Below are 23,517 nucleotides of genomic sequence, written 5' to 3'. Positions count from 1 at the left end.
CCCAAAGGTGTTGGCTCCTTTTCTCTGGCTTGGCCCTCTATGGGTTTCAAGATTATTCCAAGTTGTTTTTACACAGCCTTCTGGATCATGTTAGGAAAAGGTGCTTTAAAAACATGTTAAAATAATGTTATTTTTAAATGGAGTTCAGGACTGACAAAGGCACTGGGCTGGCTGACGATCCAATTTGTTTCCATTAGGAATACATTCCCAGTTGGCCAGTCAAAAGCATGTAGAAAATGTTTATTGACATTGCCATGTAAATATGTCATTAGCTTTTCTTTAACACAACCAGCCTCCAAACCATGTGTATTTCAGCTCCTTCCCATTCATCCAGCCATTTACTCTACACCTTGCATGTGTGTAGGGGAGCACCGAGGCCAGAGCCAAGCAGGAGAGGTTGTGCATGACCTGCCAAGGGGCTCATTCCTTCCTGCACCGGGGTTGGCAGCAAACAGGAGGCAAAAACCCCAGGCACAGAAGTGTCTCCACAGACACCTCTATGCTTTGGCCAGACTCACTTGGTGAGTTTTTACTGAAACAGGAGCTTGATCATCACAAGAGGTCAAGTAACGCATGAACTTGTGCCCTGCTGCCTCATGCTCGGGGGCCAGCTTCCCCTGCCTTAGTCCCACACAGTTAAGCCATAATCAAATCTTAAGACAGGTTCAGGCATGAAGACCCAGAGCAGGAGAAAATCCATCCACAAAGAGGGCAAATGCAAGCAAACAGAACTTCTCTCCCCAGAGCAATACCATGACATCAATAGAATGCTGCCTAAAGCATCCCTGGGTCAGCTGAAAGCAGCTTGCTCCCTCCTGCTCTCTGCCAGAGCTGGGATGTCACATCAGCTGGAACTTCAGGTACCTGCTGTGTTCCAGGGATGAAAAAAGACTCAACATTCCCTGAAAGTCAAATCCCAAAAGGAGTCAGGCAGGTTCCACATCACATAACAGCCACAGCAGGACAACGCCTGCTCCTTGCCATCAGCTCGCCCCTGCAGCAGAGAGAAAAGCACAGAAATCCCCTTCACACCCCAGGGTTTTTCAAGGGTGTGTTTCTTCCTGACTTGCCTCCTCTCCTTTCAAATTATACAAACCTGAACTTCCTCCCTGGCTGTGTGTTCAGGGTGTTTCATTGTGCCTCCATTGTTTTGAATTGTTTGCTAATTTCTGGGAAGCAGCTCCACTTTCCACACCACTGGGATTATGTAAAGGGGGCAGAGACGATACAGAGCCATTGGTCATTCTCTTCTCAACAGGGGAGCTCATTGATTTAACTAAAAAAGTTTGCACTGTGCTGAGAGCTCTGAATTTCTCCAAACCACAACTTCAAACTTTTAAAAAGATTACAATCAACATTGCTATTAAAACACAGAATCTGCTCTCAGAAGAGGAGAAATCTGTCCTAACACAATAAACTACTGATTGTTTTGAAAGCTTGAGTTGAAAGATAGAACACTGCTAGCCCCTGGATAAAACTTAGAGACCTAATAGTCTGAATTTCACATGCCACATATTGAGAAAAAAAATACACTTTTTCAAATAAAACTGGTCATTTTTTAGAAAACAATTTACAAAGATATGGACACAGAGGGTAAGATTCAAGCCACGTGCTGAAAACCTGTCTTCTTGATACTTCCTGAAGTCTCTTCCCCTTCCTGATCCAAACTCCATCGGTTCCAGTACCATCAGAAGAGATATCCATCTCTCCCATTAAGGGGAAGCCATTGCCATGTTTAGCTCTAAAATTGAGCCTATGTAATGCATGGTAAGAAAGGGTTCTGAATCTACTTGGAGAGCATTCAGAATTAGCAGTTCAAAGTGTGATGTAAGGAAAGAACAGCAACATATCCAGCTACAGTAAACCCAGAAAAAAGTAGTCTCACTCCCACAAAATTCCTTTGCATTGTTTCAACAATTTTAAAAGATAGCAAAAATTTTAATACTGCAAATTTTTAAAATATTAATAAGTACTTGGATTATTATATCTTGTTAGCTCCTGAGTGCATTTGCCCCCATCACTGTTACATCCAAGGTGCAGCTCTGAGCTCCATGGCTCTCCAGCCAGCTCCTCTTACTGTTCATGGAGTGTACAATCCCACGCTGTCCACCCAAGCCTCAGCCAGCTGAGGACTCCTGGGCTCAGAGGCAGCTGTATTGCCAGAATCTCACACAGTACTTAGCAAGAGAACATATTCCAGATAATCAGTGCATCTGACAAACAGGAAAAGGGTCACAGCTCTGAGAAATGGGTTCCCAGTGCATTCCCTTCACACATGCAACCTTGTCCTCCCCAGATGAACAGCTGGGAGCCAGCTGAAATATAAGAACTCCAGACTCCAGACTGTGCTCTCTGTTCGGGGTTTAAGACAATTACACAGTTATTTGGTGTAAGAAAAGTCAGTCAAGGCGTAGACAAACTGTTTTATTGCTCACCCAGCTACATAACATATTTCTAGGAGTGCAAACTCATCTGTCTTTCCACTATTTTACTGTCATTATAAGGTTGGGAATAGGAAGTCATTTTTCACAAGATGGATCTTTAACTAGTTAGAAATTAAACTGCTCAAATGGGTGAGTCCTGTGGAATGGAACATCTGTTATCTGGGGCTCATGGCTTTGGTTGCACCTTATTTATCATCACAGCAGGTCCTTCTCCAAACCCAACCTCACTCACCAAGTTCCCAAGACACAAACACAAGCAAAAGACATGTGACAATGAGACAGAAAGGTCCAAATCCAAAGGCTCATTACAAAACAAAGCAACAGAGTATCAAAACTGAGCAGCTGTGCTAAGAGAAACAGGACTGTCTCCCCGAGCAACCCCATCCTCCTAAGCTGAGTGGGCAGATCTGTCTTTCATCATCCCCAGCCTCTCCACCTCAGTACATCCTCCTCTCAACTGCTGCTGCCAAGCTCCTGTCCTGTAGGCAATAGACAACACGTGGGCGTCCCATGAGACTGGTCCCAAGCAGATCAATGCCATCAACACTTCCACAGCCAGTTTCCTGCCCCAGCATGATGGTACATTTCACCACGTTGACTGTCCCCATCACTGGTGAATGTCCCAGGCCCTCAGAGGACCTGAGCTGGAGCAGGTCTGGCAGATCCTGCAGTGCAAAGGGCAGAATTAGCCAAAGTGCACATCTTAGTCTTCCCTGATTCTCCTTCTGAGGCATCTCAGAAGGGACAGGACACCGTTATATTTTTACTCCTGGTGTGTGGGGAGCATATTACTCTGTCTTGGTAATTTATCTGACTCTATTTATTTATTTTACTTCTTGTTACAACAGGCAACTGAGCTGTGCTTCATCCTCTCAGATTTTAAAGGCATGAGGTGGCTGCAGTGGGTGTTTCACTATGACCTCATGGGTAACACTTGCTGCCATAATGTTATGCAGATCTCTGCACTCTGCTCCTGGTTGAAACAGAAAATCAGATTTTTTAGGAAAAACAAACACCTTGGATAGAAGCAATGTTTCCCTGCAAGGATATTGCCACTGTAACCAATTTGCTCTAATAGCAAACTTCAACCACTGGTAAAAAATTGCAAAAATAACAATGATTCTTAAAACCATGCTTTTCAGCTGCTACCTGTGAATGTCTTGGGGTTTTTTCCCCTTACAGTCTTCTGCTATGCTTTCAAGTAGATGTCTATGGATTGTTGATTTTCTTAAAAAAGTTGATGTTAGTAATAATCTCAGATTTCTCAGTAGGGGATGAAATTCTAAGACTCATTCCTGTCACTTCCATTTTTTTACTGCTACAACTTCCTTTAAAGAGGAGGAAAGCACCCCATCTACATATTCTAGAAGCAAGAAATATTTCCAATACCTCTTCACTTCCTTGTCAAGAAAGCACATCTACCCTCTCACCCACCACATCAAAGAACTCTTTTTCCAGTCTCAGATGAACACCTGAAAGAATCCAGTGGTCCAGGGCTGCTTCCCTTGCTGTTTAGCAAGGGTTAAAGTGACTGCCCTCTACTACTTATGAAATTAAGCTCCAAATTATTTGCTTCTAAACACTATCATCACGATCACCAAGAGTCCCTAGAAGTAATTACATGGCTTTTATAACCAATGAAAGAATAAAAAAATTAAAGGTCAAACCTTTTTTGCACCAAAAGTTTGCTTCTTTCTTTTTTCATAGGCAAAAGAATCTGAAAGAGATAGAGGCTGAATTATTGTGACCTTTCTGCCTCCCAGCTTTTTAATTAGTAGAATTGCACAGCTATGGCTTAAAATACTGTCACCCTGAAACTAGGGTGACTGACTTTGAATTTACTGAACATTAAAGGTATATTTACTATATAAATTGCAGGGCTGTGCACTTCTGAACGACACTTGCATTCATCTGAACGCCACACATCAGACCACTCTATAAACATGCTATTTAAGACTCACAGTATGCCAGCAAGTGCAGGCAGATGTTGAAAACCTTCTCTACTGCAATTGTTTCAGTGGCTCTTTTCATCCTCTAGTTTACATCAGGAAAAACTAGAAATTATGGAGCACCAAAGGCTCAGGAACAGAGTGCAGGGCTGTGAGAACAAAAAAATAATAATCAAGATAAAAACCAGGATATTTATTGCCAGGAAAAATCTATCTTAGAGTAACAGGGATTGTTTTCACAGCCCACAGACTAACTTCCGAGGTCAAATCTCAACTCAAATAAATTCACTGGTTTATACAAAGGTTCATAGCTTACACACCTGCACATACCATGACAGCTTCTTTATCTAAAGGTACCTCAAATATGAGTCAAACACACTGCTCAGTAAAACAAGAGACAGGTCTTGGCCCTGAGTTATGACAATCTTTTGTTGAAAACCTTTTCACATGTTAGTTCCCTGCTGAGAGAAGTAAATACCTCAAACACTGAGTTGAACACAATGAACTTTCCTCAATATTTCTATTTTTCACTCTGTCACCTTTTGACAATTAAAATCAGTGTATACACAAAAAACCAACCTGCATAAAACCCGCAGGTGCAAACCTCTATTTACAAGCCCCTTGCCATGGGCAACACCAGACCAGATTGCTCCAAGCCCCATCCAACCTGGCCTTGAACACTTCCAGGAATGAGGCATCCACAGCTTCTTTGGTGTTACAAGTGTCTATCTAGGCTGTAAAATGAATGAAGATTCTTCAGGCAATGCTACTTGAGAGACTAAATGTTCCTTGAGAGACTAAACTCACAAACATTTCTCACGCTGTCTCTACTGCTCAAGCCAGCTTTCTGTGAGTTAGCTCACATATCTGCCAATGAACAGGTATTGCCTTTGCTGGGGGGACTCGTAAAATTCATTACCAGGACTTCAAGGTTTTATTAGAATTTCTTTCATGAGGTCAAATCAATCAGAGAGATTTGTATGAGTTTCCACCCGTTAAGCAGTGCTGGGGGTGTTGGGGCCCTGGCTCTGCTCCCCTTGCTAACACAACAGAAACCCAGTATCTGATCTTCCTAATGGAACTGAGTCATGCTTTCAAAAACCCCATCCAAGCTTTACTGCTCACACCTGCACTGAGCACTCTGAGGTGTGTTCTGCACACATACCTTTGCCATCTCCTCAGCATCTTACTCAATATACATTTCCCAAAAGTACCCAGCTGGCACCAGCACATTCCTTTGGAAGCCAGAGCCTGCTGCAGTGTGGAATCACTCCAGGGAAGACAACTTGTATCGGCTGAGAGCCTGACCTGCTTAACTTTGGGTACCCTATAATTCTGTGTCTTCCTTTGCAACAACCTGATCTGTTAACTACATCCCTGTACTCCAGCCTGCTAGGAAAACTCATTTTTAGTTCATTCTCACTAAGTGCATAATCAGGTCTTTGCCTCTACTGTGTATAGGGATGGGTGGAGGGGGAGAAGACTGAAAGAGGGGATGGTTTTTTTTTTTTTTTAATTTTTTTTTAAGAGGTGTGATGTGATTTTTATTGTATGACTATTCACCTGCTTTCTGTGACCTCCTAAACGTATTTAAGAGGGAATTTGACACCGGGACCAAACATGAGGCTGGGGGAGAAGTCAGCTAACAAAAACCACATGTGCTCAAGCATTTTGCTTTGCCTCGCTAATATTGAAGAGATTTGTTTTGCTCAGTAAAGCACTTGCATTTCAGCTCAGTCCTGCAGGGAAAAGCTAATCCTCAAGTTATGGCAATACAGGCAGCTGATATGGGGAAGGAAGGAGGGGGCCAGAGAGCCATGGGAAGGAGAAAGGAAAGACTCAGCATTTTAGCCTGACCTGACTCCAGGTTCACACGAGAAGAGGTGAAGCTGCAGCTGTCATGCCAAAGGGAAATGCAGTCATTTATAAACCCAAGGAAGTCTCCTGGGAAAGAGAAGTAACAAAAAAACCACCAAAACTAGAGTTAAGGGGAGGTTTTTCCCACCGGGTGAGAGACCCAGTGCAACCAGACCAAACTCTGGCACTGCTCTCAGAGCAGCTCTGGCCAGACTTCCTCCCTGTCCCAGCAGGGGCAGATGCCACCTGCCTTTTCCACATCATCTCTCCAGGAGAAGACCTCCTCCAGCGTGAGAAGCTCCACCATCAAAGCACAGAAATCCATCCCTTTGCTAATATACAGAGGATCTCATGGGAACAGCTACTGTCCACAGTGACTGACGGCTGAGGAAAAAAATCAAATTATATCTCCTTTCCTCCCCCCCATCCTGAATATATCACTTTCACTTGAAGTTTGACTCATATCTGCTTTTGGAGAGCATGAGAAAACTGTTGTCTGTGCAGCTGAATAGGGAACAACCACTGTGAATATGCATGATCTGATATTGGTATCTCTTCAGGTATTTCAGCACACCTCAGAGGTGAGAGAGAGAAGCAAGGCTGAGTACTCAGGAGGTTAACAACCACAACAAACAGCAAATCATTCAGAAAAACATTTGATCAACACAGAGACAGAAAATTGTATAGCAAACTGGTCTGTGACCTATGGGGCATAGCAACTCAAATTGCAAGAGGGGCTCATGGGGAAGGAAGAAAAAAAAACAGCCAGCAGGATTCCCAGCCTAAAATAAAAACTACAGCTGCCAGCTGGTTTGTTCACATCGAATATCCAAACTAGGCTTTCTGGTTTCTCCAAAACTCATTTCACAAGGAAAAATAAAATTGTGATAAAAATACAATTCCTTTCTTACGGTAGCTACTTGGGTTCATGGTTTCTGTGACCTGCCATTGAGAAAGATGTGATGGCAACTGTCCTCCTTGTGCTAAGTGCCCTGGCAGCAAGTGCTTAGCCTGGCAGGGGAGCCCAGGGTTTCACCAAAGGGCAAATTATATCCTGCTAATTGAACCAGCATCATTTTAGAATCTCCCCATGAGCCTGTCAGGTTTGTGCATGGGCAACTGTGAAGATCTTAATGGACCTGGGAGGCTGAATCAAATAGAAGGACCAAGCAAGAGCAGAGAAAATGGGACACAGCGGGAGGGTATCAAATCCTTTTGGGTTAATAACGCACCTTCCCGGGATGTGAAGCAGATGCCCAGAACTCCGGGCTGTGTTCATTAATTGCCGTGCACGAGAAAAACCAGCAAGGCTCCCAGCACACACAAAGCTTTGGCAGAGAGAAAGGAGGGGCAGGGGAAAGAATCCAGCCCTCCCCAAGCAATGCAATTAATACATTTGCTGCAGCTTTGTGTCACGTTCCCTCAGCACCACTCAGCTCCAGTTGTCAGCATCTGTCTGGAATGAGCTGCTCCATGAAGCCAGTGGCCCCACTCACATGGAGAGGCAAGGGATAAGATTTCAGGAAGGGCTGAAGTCCACTATTAAGGGATTCATCCCATATATATTGCCTGTCAGCTACAGCTGAGGTACAATATTGGCTGCCCTTCTCCTGGTGAGTAATAACAGGACTTTGCTGAAGACAGAGGTACCTGACTTCCATGGAAACCAAAGTTTAGTTCCGACCTGATGACTAAAATACAGCTCACTTACTTGTGAGAGGAGGTGCCAACAATGAAATATAAAAGGGGACTCGAAGGAGTATCTCTGCTTTTGCTCCTGAATCATCTCTGCTCTGCAAGAGTACAGGCAGAAATGCAACAGCAATACCTGAGCATTAGTAAAAAACCCGACAAAATCAAGTGCGTGCACAGAGAGGCAATTCCTTTTTCTGAGCATGAGGAATCAGAGCAGAAAAACCAGATAAAAAGGAATTTTTTTTATCATCCCAGATGTACTCAGTAGAGGATCTGAGGCCCAGAGAAGCTAAATAACTTGCCTAAGATGAAACAAATGGTTGGAAGGTGGATCTAGCATATAAATCCATATATTATTTGAACCTATTCAGTACTCTGACCATGCTTTCTCTCTCATATGGTAATTCATAAATAGGCTTGGGTGTATACCTCATAATACCATTTATTGCATACATACATCTTCCAGCATAGGCAACCAAGCTCCTATGGGATTTGACTCCTGGGCTTAATTGGCAGGCTTGTTTGTGGAACCAACAGGTGCATTAGAAGTGAACAGAGAGCACATTCTCACATCACAAAATATGTGCTGCAAACCACGTTATGAGAGACTAAGCCAGGGAGCAAGCACAAAACCATCCAGCACCATCCAGCCCCTCCAGATGGCCAGGAGCCCGGGGAGGAGCGCCACGCCCTCCCAACCAACAGCCTGGGATGCCCTCAGGCTGCCCACACAGGCACTCAAGGAGGGCTTGAGTCATTTGCACCATCTTTTCCTTACCTCTCGCACCTCTTCTCCTCAGTGCTTAATCCCAGTGAGTAACAGGGCTTTCATACTGGATTCACTTTGGCCATAGCAAAAAGAGAAGTACCAGAAGGAAGAAGCAAGAATTTGGAGAAGACTGTGGCTGATGTGGAGCATCCACTTCATTGGCCAAACATTGTTCCTGACTCCTTACTCCTTTCTGGTTGGTTTGTATGAGGGCAAGGAGCATCAGATGCCACCGGTCTGTGCAGACCCACTTATTACCTCAGAAGATGCAGGTTTGTGATAGGGACTGGAGAGAAAATCGTCTTTTAATACCTTCCTCCAATGCATCTTGATTCTGCTACCTACTGCAAAAATCTGGTCTGAATACAGCTGATTCCAAACCCCTTTAAAGGAAGAGCCACATTAAAACAGCTGAAAATTTCCCTTGTCCTCACCTTACCAAAGTGATTTTTTCTTTTTAAAATTGCTATGAAACAAAGAGAATGGCTCAAATGGAAAGAAATTATCTCCATTGATCCAAAAAAAAATTTCATGGAAAACTTTGGGCCAAAGAAAAGGAGACCTCTTCAAACTATGCGTGTGACTGACATCTCTTACCAGGCCCAGATGGGAGTGATGCCTACAGGAGTGTTTAAAATTAGTCTGGGTAACAGGACTGCTGCTACTGTTGTTAGGAACTGTCCTATGGCCAAATTTATTTCACTCTCAGTATGTTTTTCCTGATGTTCAGCCAAAGTCGCTCTCTTTGTTTCATTGTTAAGTGTGCCTGTATCTCTGTACCACTCAATGCCTCCCCTCCTGGGAGTCTTTACCCTCAATAATGTATAGTTTATTTATTACAGTGACTCTTCTCACAAATTTAATCATGGCAGTGGGTGAAAAGGGTTGGGACAGGCAGATAAAGCTTATCACGTGTTTTAAGCCTCATCTCTCACTCCAACAGAGAGGTACTTTCCCCTCTGAACACTAAAGATCCCCAGTCTGACCCAGCAGCTTTTCAACAATTCCAGGAGGCAAAACAGCATCTCATAAAACCTGGGACTACATCCCACTCTGAAGGACAAAATGACACACTCTAACAGGATTTTACCCTGTGCAGGACTCAAGTCAATCGTTTTTCCCTTGAAAACAAGCTGCAAATAATTGGATAAGCAGCCTCCTATTTCCAGGATATAGACCAATGTACTTGGAGTTGCTCCAGCTCTGCTGCTGTGATAAACTCAGTTTAGATTATCCCTTCTGCACACACAACTCACCGAGAGAAATTGGATTGCTAAAAGCAAAGCAAAGGTAAACACCAGTTTTGGAAGTTCCCCTAGTGCCATCCAGGATTCCTCCCCACTTAGGGGTATGTTGGTTGATTTTTACTACACGTTCTTCTATTTGCTAAAACATCCAACTGCTGTTCAGGAAGACCCAATTATGAAAAAGGAATCCTGCCACAAAAACATACAGTAAATACACACAGAAACCACTCTGCAACAGCCCCAGGGTAGTCACACCTTCCCAGGATGCAATCATCCCCAGCTGTGTTATGGTTGTCCAAATCACACTGCTGGTCCCAGTTACACAACAAACTCCTCAAGGCTTGAATCGACATCATCTAAATTTGTGCAGATTCCAGAAGGCTTCTCACATTCAGCAAACTGTTTCTCTTGGGCAGAAGCCTGACCATGCTCTTTATCCACCACTGCAGCCCGCAGGCTGGTTTCTTTTGGGGTGGACACCATTGTCTGTCCCCAGGAGCCATTCACATCGACAAATACTGATTCAGTCCACCTGCCCTGTCTTCCTGACACCGACCTTCAAGGGGGCCTTAAGACAAGGATAACATAGCTGGGCTTGCAAGAAGAATGGGATCCAACAATTACCAGTCTTCCAGTCATTCAAACCCTTTCTTTAACATACCGTGGATTTTTTTTTTTCCCTGACTCAATTAGAAAGCTGCACTCATTTTTTCCCTGCCTTTAGCATCTCACTCTGGTTTTTCCTAACAAGGTAAGTTGCAGCATAAGCTGGCAGCCCCTGCAAACAGGAACAAGAGCACACTCTGTGATCTCAGAGGAGTTTGGACTTGTGATTTGCTCTGAAAACTGCTATGGAGAAGCTCTCTCCAGATGTGTTGTGCTAGACAGAGATGCTCTCTAGCATAGGGAGGACAGCTGGTATTTAAAGTGCTTAAAGCCATAGGATGGCAGCAAGAAATTGGTCAAACAACCCAGTGATGAGGCACCAAGAGAGGTTTGTAGCAAAGGTGGAAGTCTCCTTTCTGAGTTTCAGGAATAACTGCATATATAGAGTTCCTCAAATGCCTCCATCAGCACACAGAAGCAGTTTTTTAATTTCTGGCTCTCTGAGAGGAATGCAGTTGGTTTTGGCTCCTCTGTTCTGTCTACTGGGCAAGGAACCTGAAGAGGAGCTAAATTCAGCCAGTCTGGAACAGCAGTGGCCCAGCCACCAGGTGGGCCAGCCCCAGAGCCACCTTCTGGTGGGGCAGGCTACATGTTCTATGGAATAATTCCTGCCAGGCTCCCCCAGAGTTGTCTTCCAAGGTCCATACACAGAAGAATTCAGGGAAGGTGCCCTCAGTCTAGCCAGGCTGTTCTGGATACCTTTAAGTTCTCTGTGAAACCCTCAGGGCAGTGTTAGCCCAAGGATTCTCCAGCAAATGAGACCCTTTTATGGGAAAGTCTAGACTTCCTAGTGACCTTGGAAAAGCAGGCAAGTGCTCCTCCACCCAGCCAGTGCTGCCTGCAGGCTGCTGTCTCTGTCCCACTGCCTGGGGAACCTTTCTCCTGCCATTGCTTCATATTCTGCAGCTGCTTTTGGTCTTCAATGTGACAAATCACTTGTTTCACAGACTTTCCTCCCCTGATACTCCTTATCTGCGTGGTTAACATAATAATTCCATATCTTCATCACCAAACAGGTACCCTTGGAGGTAACATAAAATGCTGTTGACTAAACGCATTTATTTTCTTAAAAAAAAATAAAAAAATTAAGTACCTAATACATTTCCTGACTCATTCCTACATGCACCCCTCAGCATTTTCCCTTTGCCAGTATTAGCTACACAGCCAGCACAGCTTCCACTACTGCTTCCCTCCTCACACAGGCCTCAGATGAACTCCCAGCACTCCCTCCAAGTACTCCAGGTAGGTTTTATTCCCATCTCACCTCCTCAGCAACACACTAGATCAATTTTCTCAGCTCCAACAGGAGAAAAGAAACAAGAATGCGAATAACCCCTTTGCAATCTTCCCCTCACCACCGTTGCCCTTCCCTACCCATGGGCTTCAAGCATGAACAACACAGAGCAGAATCATAGAATGGTTTGGGTTGGAAGGAACCTCAGAGATCATTTCATTCCAATCCTCTGCTAGTGACAGGGGCACCTTCTGCTGGACCAGGTTGGTCCCTCAAGGTTCTGTGGATGGTCCTTCTGCACACACACAGGACACATCCTCACACAAACCCCTCTGCACTGAGTGGTCCTGACCCTACATATGAGGAAGGAGGAAGCTCTCCCTGCTCTCCTCACACATCCTGGCTCCGGGGCTGCAAAGCACCGCACACAGACACTGTCTCTGCACCTTTAAACCTGCTGAATGGCTCAGTTCAGAACATGAACAGAGTGTTTGACTTCAGCAGAATTTAACCAAAGAGGCACAACTTTCTTTGGCTCCTCCGGCACTGACGCACAACTCTCTTGCATTATGTTCCCTAATGAGGGCCACCTGAAGCCCAAAACGGTGCCTGAGCACAGCACAGCACTCTCTTTTCATGATGGGCTAACAAAAAAAATAATACTCTGATTATTTCTCACTCACAGATAAACTTGGCCATCACACTAAGGAAATTAAAGCAAATAGAGCCAGTCTGTCAACTGGAACGCTCTGCCTGCCCTGGCTGTTACTTTACATGGATCTTAAATTAAATGTCAAATAGTGTTTGGCACAAGAGCCTTGTGACTGCCCTTAGAGAAAATCTGACACCTTTGCTAACTGTTTCCCCCTGCTCTCTACTGCTTGGCAAGGGGTTGGGGAAGTACAGACTGTCTCACTGCTCTCTGTTTTTTCCCCTTATTTTTCTCCATGAAGAATGCATGAAAATAAAGAAATGTCTTGTGTTTAATCAAAGTGACTGAAAAGAGTACAGTGTTAGGTAACATCAGGCACAATTGTAGGGCATTTCATTTCATTTGCTTTCCTGGCACTTCCACCCCAGTTAAGCTGACATAACAAACATCCACCAGTGCTTTCTCATCTCTACCTGCTCCAGTTTCAGTACTTTTGACTCTGAGTTTTAGCAAAACAGGAGCTGAACAGCTCTACCACATAAGGTCACCCTGTCACCTTGCAGTGCCAACACACCTCTGCCAACCTGGTGTCTCCCCCTGCCACAACTTTACCATCACCTGGATGCTGCCTTCCACTGCATCCCCAGGAGATAAGCCATGCACAACACACTGGAGACCTCCCAGGAACTGGCATTCCCTAGTGCCAGGTTAGGAACTGGGCTTTGAGACAGCAATCGGGTTATTATAACAAAACAGCAGTGACAACTGAGCCACAGTAACTCTCCATGAGCACACACAGAGCCAAAGGGAAATAGAAATGGGATTGCACCCAGCTGAGACCACCCAGGCTGCCTGCATCATGCCAGTCTTTGTGCAGGGGTGAGCCTGTTCCCTCTTGCCATTCTCCAGGCTGAGCCACCAATCCAAGCAAACGTATCCATCTGCAAGGATGCAGAATTCCCTCTATTCCATCAGGAACATTGAGGAACAGAAAGTGTTCAGCAGAACTACAGTTCATAGAAACAGAGCACCTGCTGTGAAAGGGCAAAAGCAAAACCAAGTTATCATTAAGTGTCTAGAACCAGAACAAACACTGAGCTGATGTTGCTGCCTTGTGTTTGTCTCCAGACAGCACCAGAAATGCGCTTTCCTTCAAGGTCTGGAAGTTCCATACTGTGTGTCTCTGGATGATAAAGAGCTAACTGCCAACGGCCACAGATTATGTAAGTATATACATACATATTTTAAACTCAGCTGAAGACCAAGTACACTGTTCCTCATACACACCTGGAATCCAGTTTGGGTTCACACACACTTCATCTCCACCCTATCGCTTTAATCCCTGCAGAAAGTTCCTGGCAGCATCAGTGAGGGTTTCAGCTCTGCCTCTGTGCTCTGGGAAGTTCACACTGAGCTCAGAGTGCTGCTACAAGGGCTGTGAGAAGATGAGCCTTTCCCATGGACTTGTTACTATTCCATGTCTGCACCCAGCTGGGGCTCAGGAGCTGCAGAGAAGAAAAAAACAGGAACCAATATATTTATTGTTTTAACCCCTCACCTCCCAGAAAAAAAAAAAAAAAGGAAAAAGTAGAAGAAAGCCTGTGGGTTGAGGTGAATTCTGGGCAAAAGCTAAAGGGATGTGAAGGGAAGGCAGTGAGTGGAAAATATGAGGAAACAACAGAAAAAAAGAATAGATATTTTCTACAGTATTCTAATTAAACTGTACTATTTTGAATCCTGCATTAATCACACTGGCAGGCAGAACTCATACAAGTGGTGATGGTACTGAGTCTGTCCTGAATTTGCTCCTGCCCCTGTGGAAGTTGGAAAGATTGCTAGAGATGGGGAGCACAAGGGGCTCCTCCTCTTTTGTGGTAACTCCTTCAAGACAAAACCATGCAAAGCTAGTGCCAGTCAGAGGTTCAAGGGATGTGTGAAGCTGAAGGTGCCTGAAGGCAAAGGCATAAAAGTGGCTCCAAATTCTGCACTCATTTGCAGTAGGGAAGGCTGAGTTCTTGAATTAAGCTGAAATACATTTGTGCAGTAAGCAGTGCCTTTCATCTAATCATTTTACCTGATATGCACAGTGTTAAGTACTACACACTCCAAATCATAAACCTGGCGCAGAAAAATTAAGTGACAACATCCAAAGGTTCCCCAGAAAGCTCTTGGAGCTGATGAGGGAGCACAGACTGGTAGACACCTACCTGTGTCCACTTGCCAGCACTTCCCTATCAAGTGCAATCTCAAAATCCATTCCTTCTGCTCAGCAGTTTTTTGCTATTACAGAGAGATAGCACAGGCTCTTCAAGCAGCACAGTGCTGGCTGACTGGAAACACAGTAGAAAATAAGTATTTTCTTCTTCCATTTTTTTTTTCTCCCCCAAGCAGCCTGTAGCTCTCTGTGATGTGCTCTGCTGATGGGTCAAGCAGAGCAGGAAAGACCCTCAGTACTTCCTATGCAAAAGGGAAGCCTAGTGGGATAAAAGAGATGCTCCACTTTTTCTCATCCTTACCTCTCCCACCATACTTCCCCACACATAACTCCTTGTTCTCAATGAACTCCTGAACTGCTGCAAAGCTCTGCTTAATTTCCTACATGCCCCCGAGGCCTCCCAGGGCTTAAAAGAAAAAGACCTTTGGAAAGGATTAAAAATAGTGCAGGGGAACTTCCATCCTATGAAGTACAGTTATTTGTAAACTGCTGTGCAATTAAAGTGCTGCCTGGGCACAGCAGGAGCTGAGGGAAGCGTGCCATGAGCTGTGCCTTTTACATTCAGTCTGAGCCCATGTGTCCACTCTCCTCACCAGCTGACTGAGCTGCTGGCACTGGGTAGTGTCCATCTAATGGGAGAGAGCAGTCTCATCAAGAAGGGGGTGAGAGGGGCAGAGCTGTGGGGGTGGTGCAGCATAGGGTGGTCTGTGTAGCCTGCTCCTCCCCACCTTCCTAACTGCAGTTGTCTCTCCATGGAAAAAATCCTCTTAACTCCAGATCTTTTGCTCAACCAGTGACAGACCCTGTTGTGATACACTTCTCTTTTCCTCCAAAAAATCAGTTTCCATCAGAAATCCAGTGCAGGAGCAGGAAAGACCCCTCCAGCACCATCCCCTGCAGGCTCCAGGATCCGTGGAAAAAACAGCAATTTTCATACCACGTTTCCACGATAGCAGTGAGCGGTGCTGCACAGGCAGAGGGTCACCACTGGAATGCAAGTGTGGGCAGAGGAAAGTTTGAAAAGGGAAAAAAATGCCTCTCCTGCCATCAACACTGTATCTGACAGAAGAGGGAAACAGGAAGAAGGATGCCAGCTGTTTTGATAGCTGTTCTCAGTTTAATGTGTCCTCCAAGGTAAATATACTCTCCTAAAGGAACAAGATCATAATTGGGTCTGTGAAAATTTGCCTCTCAAAACACTAGAAAACCCAAAGTACTGTACCACACAGCCAGGAAAGAAAGGCAAAGATAGAAAATGCTGCTTGAGGGCTACAATATATTAAGACCTGACAGGAGAAGAGACATCCCACACAGCCAGGGAAGAGTCATTGGAAGAAGAGCCAACAACAATTACTGAGGTGATGTCTCAGTCTGTAAGACAGGACTAGAGAAAAGCCTGGAGAGCAAGCTGACTCGTATTTTGCAAGAAAGACCTCGGCCCCGATCGTGTTTCGTTTGCTCCACGGGACAGTTGGCAACCCACAGCTGGGCCAGACTGGCAAAGATCCACCAGCATTTATCCAGCCTTGCCCACCGGCAGCCAAGAGACTGACCGTGGGGACTGAAGGCATTTACTGCTGTGCAGGGCCAGCCCTTTACCACTGCAACAACAGAGAACCTCAGAATGCACATTCTCTCCTAGCACCCATGGGCAGCAAAGGATTTAGCAGGAAAATGCTAATCCCTTTTAATAAGATGAACTTTATGGTCTGTACTTTGCTAGTTTTAATGAGCCCGCCTGCAAGGGTTGATTGATTTACTTGCCTGGTGCTCTTAGACTCAAATTTATTATAATTAAGTTGTTAGTTAAAGAAGTTTGCCTTGCTCTCCGTGCCTGGGACCTCAGGTCATTATTATTAGACTCTCACATGCATCACCCCCATCATTCTGCATCTAGAAATTAATGAGAGATTGGCAACGCCGCTCCCCTCCCCTCCACCCCCCACGCCGCCCCTACCATGGTTACTTTGGCAGCAGAGGGGCATGAGCAAATGGAAAGGCAGGATGGAATACGGGTTTCTGTGCACAAGCGAAGCGCCTGACTCACAAAACCACTTGGAGCAGAGCGAGCAAGGCGAGGGCAGCCTTCCAGCTGCAGGCACTGCCTGCCTTCATGGCACCTGGGGGCAAGGAGCTGAGTGGACGGTGACAATGTGCAGAGTCTGGGCAGATTTCCGCGTGCTGGACGAGGGAGAACGACTGGAGAGTCATGCTTTTATTTACTTAATCAGTAAAGCAGCTGTTTCCCCCTACCCTTGTCTGGAGAATAATGGGGCATTATGCTCTCAGTGCAATAAAAGGGCCGCACTCACACGATTACATCACATCACCATGCAGAGCCAGGGATGAAGCTCAGGAAGCCAAGGATTCAGCTCAGGAAGAGCCAGCAACAATTGCTGAGGTGATTTCTGCAAGGCACAGACCTGGGGAAGACACAGGACAGAGATTGCTCGTGTTTTGTGAGCTCCACCAGAGGCCGAGGGCTGGCAAGCTCAAACCTTCTTGTGCCTCGCTGCGCTCCAGGGATGCAGTCCCAGAGTCTGTATCCATTGGGGAGCACCTACTGTGTGTCCCAACCCCACTTTGAGCCACAGAATGCCTTCATTTCCCCACTGGCACCACGTTTCTTTCACAAAGCACACGGATGCATGAGCTTATCACTGCTGCGCTCAGCCTGAAGCTCCTTTTGCTATTGACGGTGTGCGACATCCAGAATACAAATTCCTTTCGACACACTGTATTTTTGCTGCCCTATTTGAGGTATCTCTACCCTAGTGCAATCTTAATCAGTGATTAAATTTCTTAGCCATTACAGCAAGCAAATAACAAGATTTCATTGTTAATAAATAATAATAAATAATTTTCCAGAGACATTTACCCATCTTCCAACCTAGCCAGACACAAGCCAGCTCCAAAAGTGAAGTTGTGTAACTGGATTATGCAGTGCCCTCTGCAAGCTAATAAATTCTGCTTGAGTTAACTCTGGCCACGTGGCATTTGGCCAGGTCAGCTCACAGCAGGTCAGCTGAGAGCTTGGGTCAAGAGAGCTCTTGCTGTGAGGAACAGGCTGGATAAACTCTCTGAGCACACTTTGAAGGTGGATTTAGCCAATCCACAAAAGGGTTTGCACCATTCACCCTATGGGAGTCTGCTGAGGAAGGAAGACAGAATATACACGAGGTGTGTGCTAGCTTCACTGTCTGAGTTCCAACAGGAGTCATCTGGCTCACTATCACCAAAACATGTGGTTGTATCTAGAGAAGCAGCTACATCAGCATATTTTGACACAGAACTACCAGCAAAAATATCACCATATCCAGTATAATCCAGAGAATGAGAGGACCCTTGAAAGCAGGCAGAGCTCAAGGAACAGAGCAGCCAGACCAAACTATTCTATAAAATTCCTGAAGGAGTCACAGCTGTGAATTTGCCTGCAAAAGTGAGAAGAAAAAGCCCAGGCAGAAGACCCTTGGTGTGCTTTTGGTTTGGACACCCTTCTCTGAATGAAGCAGTCAAGATCTCAATCCCTCCTCTCTTCTACAATCTAGTCATGGGGCTACATAACCACTTTCCTGACCTTAACTGAGGCAATATTTTAATGAGATGCTCTGGGCCATGGTTAAGTCTGCAGACATGTTTATGCACCCTTCCCGAGGAGACGGAAATGATGGGAATGAGTCATGACAGGTGATGGAATGATTCAGACATCCATCCACCCGCTTTCCATGAACTGTATCACTTCTGACTGCAATAAATTGCCCATATAAAAATAATGGGCTGTTAAATTCCAGGGCATCTCTCAAAGTCAGACTCCTATTTCTAGGATGGTATTTTCAATAAGCAGATTTATTTGAGAATTAGAAAAAAATGTTCCCTGGCACATTTAACCCCAGTGCAAGCACTAATGCTGCTATTTAATTAATTAGATTTTAGCCTTATGGACTCTCAAGTTAGTCCAGCTCAGAGCAGGCAGAGAAATACAGAGACCCACAGAAACTTGTTGCCAATGAAGTGAAGTTCATAATCAGGCTTAACTATCACATGTGTTAATGGCTGGAAAAGCTGTAACTATTAGTTCATTTCTGTGCTTTATGAGATGTATTTACATGTTAATGACTATGGTAAGTACAGGAATCTGTCTGAAAATTAAAACATTCCTGTAGACAGGTAGTGAGGTCCAACCAGGCTGACAATGTGCTAAGGTCAGCAAAGTCATCAGGAAAAAGGGAGAAACATGTTACAGTCACTTACGTGATAAATATTCTGGATTTCAGTAGCTTTTATGGATATCTCTCCTGATTCAAGATGAGATTTTGTGAGCACACTATAAAAAGTAGTCATAAGTTATTAAATTTATCCTGACTGGTTATTAAGGACAGTGAATGACAATCAAGGGAAGGTACTGGCCCAGCATTTCTTGGAGTCAAGGAGGACTCACGCATTTTCAAGGGAGGAAGAAAACCTCCTTGGTGTTTATAAATGGGAAAATAAAATCCAGACCTGTGACAGGTGGTGCTTCAAAACCCTCTACACCACACCTGACATATATTTTGCAAGCCCTTTGTACTCATGCCCCAGCCAAACTCTAAGTGGTTGCCCACTTTCTAACTCAGGTCAGTTCCTTGTTTTCTGACAGGAAAAGCCATCAAATAGTGCTGCTGTATTTCTTTTAACAGCATGTCCTACCCAAGATAAAACAGCAGAAAAGGTCACGGTGCACCTCAGTGCTTCCTTTAATGGCTTCAGTAGTCCTCACTCACCAAGTGCAGGTTCACTGAGGATATGTCTGTCCAACACCTCCCAAAACCCCTTAAAATCTCTCAGCTTTTCTCAGGGCAGAGTTTACTCCTTACAGTTATTTCTTGGGCGAAAATTTTCCATTTCAGTGGTGGCTTTCTCCTGAAGCCAACACATCCATCTACCTGCTATCCTCACCATCCACCACTGTCATTTTCAGGTTCAGGTCCAATTCAGCAGCAGAGATTTTTTTGTTGGTTCCACCACTGATGCAAATGCAAACCTTATCTGCAGCAATGCTTGATTTCCATTCTGGACCACAGATCCCTCTGCAAGCCTGAACTAACCTCCTTTATAAGATATTTTCAAAGCATGCTTGAAATCCCTTTAATCTTACCCTGCTCTGAAATAAAGTCCATGATGTCTTTCCCTGCCTATCTGAAAAGCATTCTCGCCAAGAGAGTTCACGTTAGTCTCCCACAACACATGTAACTGAATTATGCTTTCAGAAAGTTGCTGTATTGATCTCTCTACTGATAAAAGAAGGCATGTTAAAAGACATTTTTTACTGCTGACATGACTGCACAATAAGCAGGATAGGATAAAAAACATGTTCTTCCTTGCTAGCAGACAAAGAGAACCCCTTGACTACTCCCACAATGGAGAAAAGCAGATCCTAATGTAAAACCAATGCATTAATCATGTTTGATTAAGTAAACAGCGACTTTGCTACTGTGGTAGCCACATGTCATTTGTAATATAGACTCTCTGGTCTGGTTAAATGAAAACTAAATTGGGTTAAACAACCAACTCCACTGTCTGCTTTCAGGCAGATCCAAGAGGGGAAATTCTGCTAAAGGCACTTATTTATCTTTCCATCCTAGCTGAAGTTAGTTTATATATTTGTGTTTACACATAGCTAGGTACATACATTAATGATGGGCTGTGTTGATGAAAAGGTAGGGTTGAGCTGACCAACAAAATAAGCATGGGGAGAGGAGGGGAGGATTGGATCCCAGCCCAGGAAGATCTATGAGGATCTCCCTTGTGCAAAACAGAGATCGTGCCAATTTTGTGGTTGGCTGCCTAAACCATACTCTGCCTTTGATCAATGCATTTATTCTAAATTCCCCCAACACCTTGAACTGCCCAATTACAGCTCCAACATTGACAGATCAGCCAGACTCAGTATCTAAAGCTAACCCAAGCCAGATCCAAACCCAAAGTGTTTCTCAGCCCATGGATACGCTCATCCTTCCCTCCTCCAGCTTTTTCTCCACGAACCCCATGCTCACACCCAGCAGAGCAGTGGATCCCAATTCACCCTCAATGCTTTGGCTCAGGGACACAAGACATCCCAGCTGCCTCTCCAGCTTCCCACCTGACACCCAGACTGTAGGGTCAGGGCTGCCACACACATTCTCCCACTGCCTTAACAGCTCTGGAGCAATGCCAAGAACTCCAGTCCACTGAAGTCAGCGGAAGTTTTCCTTTCGGCTTGAAGGAGTCTCCCAATCCTCAGGGATGGAGGTGGGACAAGAAGCCAAGTTGGAGAGATGCTGACCAACACAGGACCTTGTCTTCTTCCAGAATCAGCTGCCAGTACTTCAGAGACTTAATCATGCCCAGATTCTCTTTCCCTATTACTCCATCTCCTCTTCCACATCTATACTTATCACCTAGATGTTTACAATTTGTAATTCAAAGCCTAAAGAGTTCCAGATAAGTGTTTACTTACCTGTAAAAAACTGGGAACACTGGAAAACAGACTATTGTTATAGTAGAAGATGAAGCTATTAATATTCCAACAAATTCACTTTCCCTTGAAAGTATCTACCCTTTTTCTCTATTTTGACACTTGAGCATCATCTTTGGCAGAAAAGGTAAAATGCTGCTGTTCTAATTAGGAATTAAATTGTGACTACTGTACTCTGATGTAGATAATTACAGATATAGCAGAGAATTATGAATTAAGAACCCACAGCACAGTAGATGAATGGAGGAAAAACCTTTTTCCAGAAACTTGAGGATTTTGTGTCCACACATACTGGTCTTGATTATTTCTGCTGCAGTGAAGGGAATCCACACTGCCCAACCTGCACAGCAGTTTAGCTAAAGAAATCACTTTCAGCTCCAAAACCATCTGAGCAGAACAACAATCATCATATAAACAAATAAACCTCTTGGGGCAAAAGCTATCCCAGTTTTGTCACCATTGATAGAGAATTTCAGCCTCTCTAATTTTCTACCCTAATTTGCAGGTTTCTGGCAATTTCTCTCTCATCTTCATGTGCATTCAGTTTAAGATGCCTTGAGATAAACTGCAAGATTTCTGTGAAGCATTTGCTCAGCTCCCCCTCCTATTCCTACCCTGCCAGCATCACCCTGGGAAAGGAGCTCTGATATCAGGCCGAGAGAAAGTCAATAGCTGACAGCAAGGAAATAATCTGAGCCATTGATCCTCACTCCAGCCTTCAGAGTCAATACAAACCAAAGGGAAGACACATGCTTATAAACACACACAAAAGGGAGAGAATATATTAACTCCCAGTGTGCTACAAAGACTAGGAATGGCTAATGTGATTAATGAGCACAAGAAACACCAGAAAAGGCACATCCAGGGAATGAAGAACTTGCATATCAAGTCACAAAAAATATGTTCTGAAAGGCAAGAGTCAGAGAACAAAATATTCTGCCATAAAGGTCAGATCTTCTATCTATCTAAATCCCTATGGCAATGCATAGGATATAAGAGTAAGTGTCTCTATACCCTCAGAGATGGCCTATTTCATTCTGCCTAGGGGCAAAGGTGGCAGAAAGTCAGTTTTAACTGATACTCATCCCCTGAGAAAAGCTGAAGTCTCCTACCAAGTTCCCCACCAAAAAATGTCCAAAAGAAAAGACTTCAGCACTGAGAAGGGATGTTATTGCACATTTAAGCTTGCCAAGGATGCCCTGATCCTTGGCAACAGATTTTTCCTGGAAAACAACTACATCACTCAAAACAATGTGACTCACTTTTAAAGTTATTCTTCATTCTATCATCAAACTCATATTTTACAACTCTGTTTTGCAGACTGGTATCTAATCCAATAGTCAGGCCTTTATTTTACATAAGCCTCATTTTTCTATCAGATATTCACATAGAATTTCAGCGTGCCATCAGAAGATGAACTACAACACAGACTAGCAACTATATGAAATATTCTTCATAATTAATTCACAGAGCATTCTAAAAATGAAGAGTCTCAAGGATATATTATGGTCAGACAATACCCACCAACACCGAAGAGTTTGATAAGAATAAGCCAATATTGATGAGGTAACACTCTACTTTGATACACTCATACTTACTGAGAAATAACAAAATTTATAATTATTGGAATGATATAAAGCATGCTGAAATCACATCCATAAACCTAAAACACATTGCCCAATTATCAGACACACAAGCCTTCAGTGCTCGGGATCAAGTCTTGCACTGAGTTTCATGGTTAGACATGGATCAGATAACCCTATGTGCTGCTCTTTTCCTTCTCAGCCCCAGATTCCCCCCTCCAGGACAGTCTCTAGTGCCTGCACACTGCCAGATAAATCTGGATACAGACTTTCTTTTGGAACAGAGATTCAATTAAATCCCACTTTCCAAAATGATCTGTGCACGCATCTGTGTGCTCCTCACCTGTGCTACAAATAACACCTGAAATTGGAAAAGATCATGAGTGATATTCTTGGCAGCGTTAATCACACTGCTTTATTGACATCAACTTGTATTATACTGATCTACACCATCTGGTCCCAAATCTAATTTGCTTTTCACTGCCGACTTGACAGCGGTTTACTTTCAATATTTTCCTGAGCTGGTGGAATGAGAAAAGACTGGTCTGCTTCAATTTTAATTTGTAGTCCAACTGCCTCCTGTCAGCTTCACTTCTGCCATTCCTGCCCAGCATAAAGTTGCTGTATTTCTCACACAAACAAGCCTTATTTCTCCCAATTAAAAGGAAAGTAATGCTGAAAAGAACAGGCCAGACCTTCACATTGTTTTTGAG

General features: G+C 44.2%; 1 long non-coding RNA gene across 3 annotated transcripts in view; it reads right to left on the bottom strand.

Moving 5' to 3' along the window:
* Positions 1-23,517, bottom strand: part of LOC121669899 — a 213,490-nt gene that overhangs the window by 132,914 nt on the left and 57,059 nt on the right. For 2 of the 3 annotated variants that reach the window (XR_006017928.1, XR_006017927.1), the window contains exon 3: positions 13,801-14,018. The exons of the other annotated variant lie outside the window; for it this stretch is intronic. This is a non-coding gene — a long non-coding RNA (uncharacterized LOC121669899). The remainder of the gene's footprint in view (positions 1-13,800; positions 14,019-23,517) is intronic. 3 annotated transcript variants of the gene reach the window in all.

Source organism: Corvus kubaryi, unplaced genomic scaffold (assembly GCF_017639235.1).
Source record: "Corvus kubaryi isolate FWS band 111438036 unplaced genomic scaffold, C.kubaryi_AGA036_p1.0 37394, whole genome shotgun sequence".
In the NCBI taxonomy this organism is placed as follows: Eukaryota; Metazoa; Chordata; class Aves; order Passeriformes; family Corvidae; genus Corvus; species Corvus kubaryi.
Note: the sequence above shows the minus strand (reverse complement) of the source record. Positions and strands in the feature narration are given on the sequence as shown.